Below are 12,420 nucleotides of genomic sequence, written 5' to 3' on the forward strand. Positions count from 1 at the left end.
CCCTTCCCTATCCCCTCCTACCCACTCCCCTATCCCATCACTTGTCTGTAATGCTTTGTTGTTTGGCGTTAGTGAATGCAAGAATGTTAGTGTAGCATGTGGTGTAATGTATAGCATAGGCTAGCCTGTACTGTGTATTATACTGTCATGTTATGTTTGACGACTGTTATTATTTATTATTTGCTGCTTCATGGCTTGCGCTGCGTCGCAGTAATGTTTGTATGATGACGATTGATTGTCAATAAAGCAATTTTCAATCAAAAAATCTGTTCTTATCAGTCCTTGTAAGGATAGATAGCTCGGAGAACCACTGGGGGCTATAAACACTAGCTTAGCGATCCAAGAGCGTTCCAGACGAAGCCGGCGACGAACTGCGGAGAAGAACCAGCGAAGACGACGATCCAGAAGGGAGAAGCCGCCATCGAGGAAGAAGCTCCGGGAGATCGCTGCCGGGAAGAAGAAGGAGAACTTCGGAGAAGAGCCGCTGCTGAAGGGGATCTTCGAAGAAGCTCGGCCGCAGAAGAAGAAGCTCGACGAGGAACCGCTGCGGAAGAAATTTCGTGGAAGAACCTCGGCCAGCAAGGAGAAGATTTGCATAGCTCCGCCCCCTTCGGGAAAGAGCTATCGAAGATCCTCCCCAAGCGACAGGAACAGCTGGAAGAAGCCATGGCCTCAACCAGCAACCCTGCCACCCAGAAGGAGAAGGCTGATGGACCAGGTGAGCCGGCCCAGGCCAGGACATCTCCTCCTGAAGCCTCCTCAGGCCAACAGGCCACCAGGAAGCCGAACCAGGCTGCTCCAACCCTGGAGCCCTGGATGAAGCAGACGGTGGCCCTGAAGCTCAAGGAGGTGGACGGGAGAGTGCCGGACATGACGGAAGAAGTGTTCTGCCAGAAGATGCTCCTGGATCAGGGCTTCGCTAAGCCGGAGACCATCAGCATCCAGGCCTTCATGACCGGGATGTTCTTCGTGACCTTCGCTTCGATCAACATCTGCAGAAGGTACTGGGAGATGGTGAAAGCGGCGAGGCCTGAATCCCCTTTCTCTCGCTTTGTGGGCAACTGCCCTGTCCAAAGAGAGGAAAGGCGGGTGACGGTCTCAATGCGGAACCCACACACCCCCGGCAAAGACATCACCACGCTCCTGAAGCGGTTCTGCACAGTGGTGAGGGAACCCACCCACATCCTGAACGGACTCGGCTTCTGGACTGGCAAGTGGTCGGTAATCGTCCGACTGAACAAGGATTCCAGCGCGGAAGATGGCCTCCAACACCTGCCCCAGTCATTCTCGCTGGGCAACTCCTACGGCCTCATCTACTACCCGGACATGCCGCAGATCTGCAGGAGATGCAGCAAGAAGGGTCATTCGGTGAAGGACTGCAAGGAGGACGCCTGCAAGAACTGCCGGGTAACAGGACACGAGACCAAAGACTGCCCGAAACGGACAATGTGCAACCTCTGCGGACAAGCAGCCCACTCCTACAAGGACTGCCCGAAGAGGGATCGATCCTGGGCAACTGTAGCGGCGAAAGCTCCGGCCAGAGGGAACCCCGCCCCAGCCAGAGCTCCAGCGGCGCAGAAGACCGGGAATAAGAAGGATGGTAAGAAGACGACAGTCCCTCCCCCCCGTCTCCCGGCCCTCCCTCGCCCTACCCTTCCCACCCTCCCTCGCCCGGCCCTCCCCACCCCCCCGTCCCCAACCCCTGTCACCCCCACTGAGGCTCTCACCTTCTCCTACCCACCCATCTCAGTGGTCCTGTCACCTGCACCTCTCCCAACCCAGCCTCCCTTCTCCCCAGCTCCAGCAGCACTAACATCTTCCCCTCCAGCTGCTGGAGTCCTCTCCCTGGAGGATTTTCCCCCTCTTGTCTCCTCAGGTGCCATCCAGAGGAAGAGAAAGGTGAGGGACAGCCCAGCTGCTGAGTCCTCAAAGCGACAAGTCGTGGAAATCTGCGAAGATTCCCTTGCGCAGCAGGAGGAAATGGAGCAGATGGTGGAGGAACTCGTGTCTGAACCTGAGGTCATCGACTTCACAACAGACATCCAGGTGGCTACAATCCTGGAACAATTTTTGTCAGAGGGCCTGCTGGATCTTTCGGACCCGCCAGGAGAGGAGGATCCGCCCGACCGGACTGGTAACTAAGGTGTATCGTTTGCACTGACCTTCTTTATTCTCCCCCATGGCTGCTAAACTTAACATCTTTAGCCTCAATGTGAGGAGTGTTAGAGATAGGACTAGATGTCAGATGGTGCTAACTTTTCTTTCCAAGCAGTCGAGTGATGTATTTATGCTGCAGGAATGTACTCTCCCCTCTTCCAGGTCATACCATCATCTGGCCAGGCAGTGGACCCATGGCCCGTCCTACTGGTCTGGTGGGGGCGACTGTAAGTCTGCAGGGGTTGCCATCCTGATTAGGGGAAGCGTATTTACTGTTGACTCTGTCCAGGAGCTCGCCTGCGGCCGCTTGTTGGTCGTAGACGGTTCCTGGGCAGGAGAGCCGATTAGGCTCATCAACGTGTACGCTCCCCCTATGAAGGCTGAGCGCCTGGAACTATTCCAGACCCTGCGGACCCAGCTCGCCACCACTAGGGCAGTGGTGATGGCCGGGGACTTCAACTGCCCCATCGAAGAGGATGGACGAAGTTCCGGCACTTCAATCAAACTGGATGTCAGTTCCAAACTGCTTATCGAGATGGTAACCGAAGCATCCTTGCAGGACGTTGCGGGCTCCATGGGGATTGGCTCTGTGAACTATTCATGGAGCCGACCCGATGGCTCACTTCGTTCTCGGATTGACTTTGTGTTCACCTCCCGGGCAGTCAAGCAGCATGGGCACTCCATGGTCCCCTGCTTCTTCTCTGACCACAGGGCCATTCTCTTCCAGGGTGCCATCGGCCACGGTTTTCCTCCCGGCCCTGGCTCCTGGAAGCTGAATTGTGCCCTGCTGGAAAGAGAGGAGGTACTGGCGGAACTTAGAGACGCCTATATTGTTTGGAGGAATGATAAAGTTTTCTTTGACAAAACCTGTGACTGGTGGGAATATGTTAAAGTTGAATTTCGTTGTTTCTTTCAGGCAAAAAGTCGTCAACAGGCGTGTGAGAGGAAGAGAGACTTCAGAGAGATGCAGCGTCAGCTGCGATCCCTGCAAGACCTCCTTCAATGCGGCTGGGACGTCAGGAAGGAGCTGGAGGAAGCCAAAAAGGGCCTGAAAAGGCACTTTGAGGAGGAATCCAAGCGAATTGTCTTTCGTTCCAAGGTGGAGAACCTGGAGAAGGGTGAGAAATGTAACTCGTTCTTTTTCAGGAAACTCCATGCCGGCCACACGCCCCTGAAGGAACTTCGAGATGAGACCGGAAACATGCATTCTGGGAAGAAGGAGGTGATGGGAGTCGTCACAGACTACTACCGAAGCCTCTACTCCCGGAAAACCACTGACCCCGAAGCCGCCGATAAATTCCTGTCAGGTATCACTAATCATCTTGATCCTGCAGGTACGGAGGCTATGGATGTACCCCTGACGGTGGAGGAACTGCTCTCTGCCGCTAAATCCTTCAGACCCGGCAGGACCCCGGGCAGTGATGGTCTCCCAGCAGAGCTCTATGTAGCGCTGGGGGACTTGATCAGTCCGGACCTGCTGGAGCTCTATGAGGAGATGGTGGTGGAGGGTAGAATGCCACCGTCCTTGAGAGAAGGCATGATCACGATCTTGTATAAGCGGAAGGGGGAGAGATGTGACCTGAAAAACTGGCGTCCCATCTCTCTCCTGAACGTGGACTACAAGATCCTCGCCAAAGTATTGGCCAACAGACTGAAGGTTGTCATCGGACAGATCATCGGATCGGACCAAACCTGCGGCATTCCTGGCCGTAGGGTGGCCGACAGTCTTGCCCTGGTGAGGGACACGGTGCATTACATGCAAAGCCGCCGTACACACGCGGCCCTGGTCAGTCTGGATCAGGAGAAGGCTTTTGACCGGGTCTCTCACGAATTCATGGGTAAGGCTCTGCGTAGGCTGCGGCTCGGCAGGTTGTTCTGTTTGTATGTTAACCTGATGTATTGCGACATTTACAGCTCGGTGCTGGTGAACGGCTGGAAGACTGACCCCTTTCCTGTATCGTCGGGGGTTAGACAAGGCTGTCCTCTTTCACCTCTCCTTTTTGTTTGTGTTATAGAGCTCTTCGCAGAGGCTATCCGGCAGAATGGAGAGATCAGAGGGATCACCGCACCAGGTCCAGGACACTTCGAGGTCAAATGCTCGCTGTACATGGACGACGTGACCGTCTTCTGCGCTGACCAGAGTTCGGTGACTGCACTCGTCCAGACCTGCGAGGAGTTCGGACGCGCTTCAGGGGCAAAAGTCAACTGCGGGAAGTCGGAAGCCATGCTCTTCGGAAAGTGGTACCTGCCTTCTCCTGCCTCCTTCCCGTTTACTATCAAGCCGGACTTCATCAAAATTCTGGGAGTCTGGTTCGGTAAGGAAGGTGCAGCCCTAAAGTCGTGGGAAGAACGCTTGGCCAAAGTCAACCAAAGGATCGGACTGTGGAGCCTCAGACAACTCACTATTGAGGGCAAAGCAATGGTCCTGCGTAACGAAGTCTTGCCTGTGCTACAATACACTGCACAGGCATGGCCCCCTCTTGCCACCGTCTCGAGGGCCATTACCAGGACTGTGTTTCGCTTCATCTGGGGCTCGAAAATGGACAGAGTAAAGCGGACTGTTATGTACAAGGAGCCCCGCAAAGGTGGGAAGGGTATACCCGACATTCCCACTCTGCTGCGGATCGCTTTTGTATGTGACTGTGTTCGTAGGACTCTGAGGACAGCAAACGGCTCTGCGGGCAAGGCCATGTCCCGCTACTTCCTCCTTCCCCTCTGGCGAGGTTTTGGCTGGGACAAGTGGGACAGCTCCTTCCCTTACAACTGGCACGCTCCCTGGTTCTACGGAGATGTCGTCCGGTTTGTGAGGGAGCATCAACTGGAGGGTCTTAAGCCCGACTTGTGGAAACCTAAGACGATCCACAAGCACATCAGAGCAAAGGACTCACTGGAGTCTGTTCCAGGGCTTCATGCCGACACGTTGGAGACTGTTTGGACTAACGTGTCATCTGGCAGGTTGACCAACGGGCACAAGGACATTTCATGGATGGCCATCCAGGGAGGACTGCCTCTTAGGTCATTCATGCATGCCCGCAACCTGTGCAAGACCCGGTACTGCCCCAGGTGCCCCTTCACGGAGGAAACATCTTTGCACATTTTCTGGCAGTGCCCCTTTGCACAGGGTCTGTTGAAAGCCTTGGAACATGAACTCAAGGACTCAGTACCCAGGAACAGACTGTCGTACCGCTCGGTACTTTATGGACTATTTCCTGGGAATACCACGGATGGAGCAATCCAGGAAGCCTGGCGCCTTATGAACTGCTTTAAGGACGCTATATGGTTCGCCAGGAACCGTCTGATTTTGCGGAGAGAGAGTGTGTCCGTCCAGGACTGCCGCAGGCTGATCCACAGCCTGCTCAGAGACTATTCCACCTGGGACAGCCCGGACGTCGATGAGGAAGAGGACTGATACTCCCCTTCCCCCCACTCTCCCTTCTTGTGTGTTGTCTTTCAATAAAGCTTCGGGCCTGTGATTTCCCCCTTCCCTATCCCCTCCTACCCACTCCCCTATCCCATCACTTGTCTGTAATGCTTTGTTGTTTGGCTTTAGTGAATGCAAGAATGTTAGTGTAGCATGTGATGTAATGTATAGCATAGGCTAGCCTGTACTGTGTATTATACTGTCATGTTATGTTTGACGACTGTTATTATTTATTATTTACTGCTTCATGGCTTGCGCTGCGTCGCAGTAATGTTTGTATGATGACGATTGATTGTCAATAAAGCAATTTTCAATCAAAAAATCTGTTCTTATCAGTTTAATATCTGATACGTCCCCTATCTGGGGACCATATATTAAATGGATTTTTAGAACAGGGAGATGGAAATAGAGCTTGCTCTGTCCACTCCACGCATTGACCTGGTATTGCAGTATTTCCAGGACCGGTGCACCCTTCCCTTATGTGTTGACTAAAATCAGATTCCAAAAGTGCTATTTGTGTTTGCTATTGTTTTTGTCTTTCTGATGGGATCTCCCCTTTTAATCCCATTATTTCAACACCTGTTGGACAATGCATTTGTACAGTCATGTGTGATAATGAGCTCATTTATTAAATGCAATTAATTAATACATTGCCACCTCTTGTTGTGTGTGTGTGTGTGTGTGTGTGTGTGTGTGTGTGTGTGTGTGTGTGTGTGTGTGTGTGTGTGTGTGTGTGTGTCTTCTGTGTTTCTGTGTTTCCGGCATTTCACATTGGAACAGCTCATTCACCTTCCTTGTCTTCTCTCCGCCCTCCCTTTTAGGTAGGTTAAAGAGCTGCACCTGAGCCAGCCACTGATTGATTGATGCAGCACCACAGTCAAATAGTGGAGTGGAGTAGGGGGAACAGCAAACAGCCATTAAAGCAGCCCGCCCGCCACAATGGACCTACCTGTGTACACTAGATGGATGTGATGGAATGTACTGTCGTCCCTACATTTCCAAGAAGAAGTAAGAATTGCAGTTGCAACAAACCCTTGCTTGCCTACAAAGAGAGCAGCAATTTGGATTTGTTACTATGTTACCTGGAAGAATAACAAACTGTGCAAGGATGGAGGTTGTAGGAGCAAAGAGAAGTTGTCTGTAAAGTTGGTGGATGCCTATTTTCCATTTTGCAGTCCCTTGTCTCCCTCTTGTGGCCTCCTGGAGGCAAATAAATGTGCAAAAAAAAGACAGCCTGGCGGCCGGCTGTTGCAGTGTTGCCCTCTCAGGCAACACTGAGTGACTGACTGAGCCGCACCGTCTTATATAAAGTTCAGACGGAACTTTGCACGTGTCATAGTGGAGCCCTCAGGATTCCAGAGCCAGCTTTCTGACATCATAATGGGGCCTGCCTCAGAGATAGATAAAAGCCTGGGCCCAGGCAGTGTTGGTCAGTGCTGCTCAGCAGGCAGCACTGGACTGGACTGGACTGGATTACAGCTGATACAAGGTGTGAAGGAACAAGGGGTGGCTGTGGGCATGCACTTGCTGCCGCTGCCAGTGTTTATCTGCATGGCAGGAGGGCATTTGGGCGTTGCCAGGAAGGCGTTTTTATGTAGATTCCTCCTCTTTCAGCACTGCATTGTGGTGCAAGCAAAAGAAGCAAATCCTGTGTAGCTTCCTCTCCGGCCTTTATTCACCTCCCTCCCGCTTAGTAGCTGTAAATGTGTGTGAGCCTGCAGGGCCCCATGGAATTGCCTAGGAGTAGGCTGAATCAATCGCTGCAAGGGGTGAACAGCAGTATGGGACAGGCTCGGGCAAGGCAAGGGCCGCTCGGGTTATCGCTTCTCGGCCTTTTGGCTAAGATCAAGTGTAGTATCTGTTCTTATCAGTTTAATATCTGATACGTCCCCTATCTGGGGACCATATATTAAATGGATTTTTAGAACAGGGAGATGGAAATAGAGCTTGCTCTGTCCACTCCACGCATTGACCTGGTATTGCAGTATTTCCAGGACCGGTGCACCCTTCCCTTATGTGTTGACTAAAATCAGATTCCAAAAGTGCTATTTGTGTTTGCTATTGTTTTTGTCTTTCTGATGGGATCTCCCCTTTTAATCCCATTATTTCAACACCTGTTGGACAATGCATTTGTACAGTCATGTGTGATAATGAGCTCATTTATTAAATGCAATTAATTAATACATTGCCACCTCTTGTTGTGTGTGTGTGTGTGTGTGTGTGTGTGTGTGTGTGTGTGTGTGTGTGTGTGTGTGTGTGTGTGTGTGTGTGTGTGTGTCTTCTGTGTTTCTGTGTTTCCGGCATTTCACATTGGAACAGCTCATTCACCTTCCTTGTCTTCTCTCCGCCCTCCCTTTTAGGTAGGTTAAAGAGCTGCACCTGAGCCAGCCACTGATTGATTGATGCAGCACCACAGTCAAATAGTGGAGTGGAGTAGGGGGAACAGCAAACAGCCATTAAAGCAGCCCGCCCGCCACAATGGACCTACCTGTGTACACTAGATGGATGTGATGGAATGTACTGTCGTCCCTACATTTCCAAGAAGAAGTAAGAATTGCAGTTGCAACAAACCCTTGCTTGCCTACAAAGAGAGCAGCAATTTGGATTTGTTACTATGTTACCTGGAAGAATAACAAACTGTGCAAGGATGGAGGTTGTAGGAGCAAAGAGAAGTTGTCTGTAAAGTTGGTGGATGCCTATTTTCCATTTTGCAGTCCCTTGTCTCCCTCTTGTGGCCTCCTGGAGGCAAATAAATGTGCAAAAAAAAGACAGCCTGGCGGCCGGCTGTTGCAGTGTTGCCCTCTCAGGCAACACTGAGTGACTGACTGAGCCGCACCGTCTTATATAAAGTTCAGACGGAACTTTGCACGTGTCATAGTGGAGCCCTCAGGATTCCAGAGCCAGCTTTCTGACATCATAATGGGGCCTGCCTCAGAGATAGATAAAAGCCTGGGCCCAGGCAGTGTTGGTCAGTGCTGCTCAGCAGGCAGCACTGGACTGGACTGGACTGGATTACAGCTGATACAAGGTGTGAAGGAACAAGGGGTGGCTGTGGGCATGCACTTGCTGCCGCTGCCAGTGTTTATCTGCATGGCAGGAGGGCATTTGGGCGTTGCCAGGAAGGCGTTTTTATGTAGATTCCTCCTCTTTCAGCACTGCATTGTGGTGCAAGCAAAAGAAGCAAATCCTGTGTAGCTTCCTCTCCGGCCTTTATTCACCTCCCTCCCGCTTAGTAGCTGTAAATGTGTGTGAGCCTGCAGGGCCCCATGGAATTGCCTAGGAGTAGGCTGAATCAATCGCTGCAAGGGGTGAACAGCAGTATGGGACAGGCTCGGGCAAGGCAAGGGCCGCTCGGGTTATCGCTTCTCGGCCTTTTGGCTAAGATCAAGTGTAGTATCTGTTCTTATCAGTTTAATATCTGATACGTCCCCTATCTGGGGACCATATATTAAATGGATTTTTAGAACAGGGAGATGGAAATAGAGCTTGCTCTGTCCACTCCACGCATTGACCTGGTATTGCAGTATTTCCAGGACCGGTGCACCCTTCCCTTATGTGTTGACTAAAATCAGATTCCAAAAGTGCTATTTGTGTTTGCTATTGTTTTTGTCTTTCTGATGGGATCTCCCCTTTTAATCCCATTATTTCAACACCTGTTGGACAATGCATTTGTACAGTCATGTGTGATAATGAGCTCATTTATTAAATGCAATTAATTAATACATTGCCACCTCTTGTTGTGTGTGTGTGTGTGTGTGTGTGTGTGTGTGTGTGTGTGTGTGTGTGTGTGTGTGTGTGTGTGTGTGTGTGTGTCTTCTGTGTTTCTGTGTTTCCGGCATTTCACATTGGAACAGCTCATTCACCTTCCTTGTCTTCTCTCCGCCCTCCCTTTTAGGTAGGTTAAAGAGCTGCACCTGAGCCAGCCACTGATTGATTGATGCAGCACCACAGTCAAATAGTGGAGTGGAGTAGGGGGAACAGCAAACAGCCATTAAAGCAGCCCGCCCGCCACAATGGACCTACCTGTGTACACTAGATGGATGTGATGGAATGTACTGTCGTCCCTACATTTCCAAGAAGAAGTAAGAATTGCAGTTGCAACAAACCCTTGCTTGCCTACAAAGAGAGCAGCAATTTGGATTTGTTACTATGTTACCTGGAAGAATAACAAACTGTGCAAGGATGGAGGTTGTAGGAGCAAAGAGAAGTTGTCTGTAAAGTTGGTGGATGCCTATTTTCCATTTTGCAGTCCCTTGTCTCCCTCTTGTGGCCTCCTGGAGGCAAATAAATGTGCAAAAAAAAGACAGCCTGGCGGCCGGCTGTTGCAGTGTTGCCCTCTCAGGCAACACTGAGTGACTGACTGAGCCGCACCGTCTTATATAAAGTTCAGACGGAACTTTGCACGTGTCATAGTGGAGCCCTCAGGATTCCAGAGCCAGCTTTCTGACATCATAATGGGGCCTGCCTCAGAGATAGATAAAAGCCTGGGCCCAGGCAGTGTTGGTCAGTGCTGCTCAGCAGGCAGCACTGGACTGGACTGGACTGGATTACAGCTGATACAAGGTGTGAAGGAACAAGGGGTGGCTGTGGGCATGCACTTGCTGCCGCTGCCAGTGTTTATCTGCATGGCAGGAGGGCATTTGGGCGTTGCCAGGAAGGCGTTTTTATGTAGATTCCTCCTCTTTCAGCACTGCATTGTGGTGCAAGCAAAAGAAGCAAATCCTGTGTAGCTTCCTCTCCGGCCTTTATTCACCTCCCTCCCGCTTAGTAGCTGTAAATGTGTGTGAGCCTGCAGGGCCCCATGGAATTGCCTAGGAGTAGGCTGAATCAATCGCTGCAAGGGGTGAACAGCAGTATGGGACAGGCTCGGGCAAGGCAAGGGCCGCTCGGGTTATCGCTTCTCGGCCTTTTGGCTAAGATCAAGTGTAGTATCTGTTCTTATCAGTTTAATATCTGATACGTCCCCTATCTGGGGACCATATATTAAATGGATTTTTAGAACAGGGAGATGGAAATAGAGCTTGCTCTGTCCACTCCACGCATTGACCTGGTATTGCAGTATTTCCAGGACCGGTGCACCCTTCCCTTATGTGTTGACTAAAATCAGATTCCAAAAGTGCTATTTGTGTTTGCTATTGTTTTTGTCTTTCTGATGGGATCTCCCCTTTTAATCCCATTATTTCAACACCTGTTGGACAATGCATTTGTACAGTCATGTGTGATAATGAGCTCATTTATTAAATGCAATTAATTAATACATTGCCACCTCTTGTTGTGTGTGTGTGTGTGTGTGTGTGTGTGTGTGTGTGTGTGTGTGTGTGTGTGTGTCTTCTGTGTTTCTGTGTTTCCGGCATTTCACATTGGAACAGCTCATTCACCTTCCTTGTCTTCTCTCCGCCCTCCCTTTTAGGTAGGTTAAAGAGCTGCACCTGAGCCAGCCACTGATTGATTGATGCAGCACCACAGTCAAATAGTGGAGTGGAGTAGGGGGAACAGCAAACAGCCATTAAAGCAGCCCGCCCGCCACAATGGACCTACCTGTGTACACTAGATGGATGTGATGGAATGTACTGTCGTCCCTACATTTCCAAGAAGAAGTAAGAATTGCAGTTGCAACAAACCCTTGCTTGCCTACAAAGAGAGCAGCAATTTGGATTTGTTACTATGTTACCTGGAAGAATAACAAACTGTGCAAGGATGGAGGTTGTAGGAGCAAAGAGAAGTTGTCTGTAAAGTTGGTGGATGCCTATTTTCCATTTTGCAGTCCCTTGTCTCCCTCTTGTGGCCTCCTGGAGGCAAATAAATGTGCAAAAAAAAGACAGCCTGGCGGCCGGCTGTTGCAGTGTTGCCCTCTCAGGCAACACTGAGTGACTGACTGAGCCGCACCGTCTTATATAAAGTTCAGACGGAACTTTGCACGTGTCATAGTGGAGCCCTCAGGATTCCAGAGCCAGCTTTCTGACATCATAATGGGGCCTGCCTCAGAGATAGATAAAAGCCTGGGCCCAGGCAGTGTTGGTCAGTGCTGCTCAGCAGGCAGCACTGGACTGGACTGGACTGGATTACAGCTGATACAAGGTGTGAAGGAACAAGGGGTGGCTGTGGGCATGCACTTGCTGCCGCTGCCAGTGTTTATCTGCATGGCAGGAGGGCATTTGGGCGTTGCCAGGAAGGCGTTTTTATGTAGATTCCTCCTCTTTCAGCACTGCATTGTGGTGCAAGCAAAAGAAGCAAATCCTGTGTAGCTTCCTCTCCGGCCTTTATTCACCTCCCTCCCGCTTAGTAGCTGTAAATGTGTGTGAGCCTGCAGGGCCCCATGGAATTGCCTAGGAGTAGGCTGAATCAATCGCTGCAAGGGGTGAACAGCAGTATGGGACAGGCTCGGGCAAGGCAAGGGCCGCTCGGGTTATCGCTTCTCGGCCTTTTGGCTAAGATCAAGTGTAGTATCTGTTCTTATCAGTTTAATATCTGATACGTCCCCTATCTGGGGACCATATATTAAATGGATTTTTAGAACAGGGAGATGGAAATAGAGCTTGCTCTGTCCACTCCACGCATTGACCTGGTATTGCAGTATTTCCAGGACCGGTGCACCCTTCCCTTATGTGTTGACTAAAATCAGATTCCAAAAGTGCTATTTGTGTTTGCTATTGTTTTTGTCTTTCTGATGGGATCTCCCCTTTTAATCCCATTATTTCAACACCTGTTGGACAATGCATTTGTACAGTCATGTGTGATAATGAGCTCATTTATTAAATGCAATTAATTAATACATTGCCACCTCTTGTTGTGTGTGTGTGTGTGTGTGTGTGTGTGTGTGTGTGTGTGTGTGTGTGTGTGTG

The 12,420-nt window shown here is 50.6% G+C and overlaps 5 non-coding genes across 5 annotated transcripts; all 5 read left to right on the forward strand.

The window, feature by feature from the left end:
* The first annotated feature begins 5,865 nt into the window (after positions 1–5,865).
* On the forward strand, positions 5,866–6,053 carry LOC142731909 (U2 spliceosomal RNA). Its single transcript, XR_012879285.1, has one exon. It is a non-coding gene; the product is annotated as a U2 spliceosomal RNA (small nuclear RNA).
* Positions 6,054–7,397: 1,344 nt separating this feature from the next.
* Positions 7,398–7,588, forward strand: LOC142731871 (U2 spliceosomal RNA). Its single transcript, XR_012879252.1, has one exon. It is a non-coding gene; the product is annotated as a U2 spliceosomal RNA (small nuclear RNA).
* A 1,348-nt stretch (positions 7,589–8,936) lies between these two features.
* LOC142731872 (U2 spliceosomal RNA) lies at positions 8,937–9,127 on the forward strand. The gene has a single exon (XR_012879253.1). It is a non-coding gene; the product is annotated as a U2 spliceosomal RNA (small nuclear RNA).
* A 1,344-nt stretch (positions 9,128–10,471) lies between these two features.
* Positions 10,472–10,662, forward strand: LOC142731873 (U2 spliceosomal RNA). Its single transcript, XR_012879254.1, has one exon. It is a non-coding gene; the product is annotated as a U2 spliceosomal RNA (small nuclear RNA).
* Positions 10,663–11,986: 1,324 nt separating this feature from the next.
* On the forward strand, positions 11,987–12,177 carry LOC142731875 (U2 spliceosomal RNA). The gene has a single exon (XR_012879255.1). It is a non-coding gene; the product is annotated as a U2 spliceosomal RNA (small nuclear RNA).
* Positions 12,178–12,420: the final 243 nt, after the last annotated feature.

The sequence above is a fragment of the Rhinoderma darwinii genome, unplaced genomic scaffold (assembly GCF_050947455.1).
Source record: "Rhinoderma darwinii isolate aRhiDar2 unplaced genomic scaffold, aRhiDar2.hap1 Scaffold_875, whole genome shotgun sequence".
NCBI classification, from domain to species: domain Eukaryota; kingdom Metazoa; phylum Chordata; class Amphibia; order Anura; family Rhinodermatidae; genus Rhinoderma; species Rhinoderma darwinii.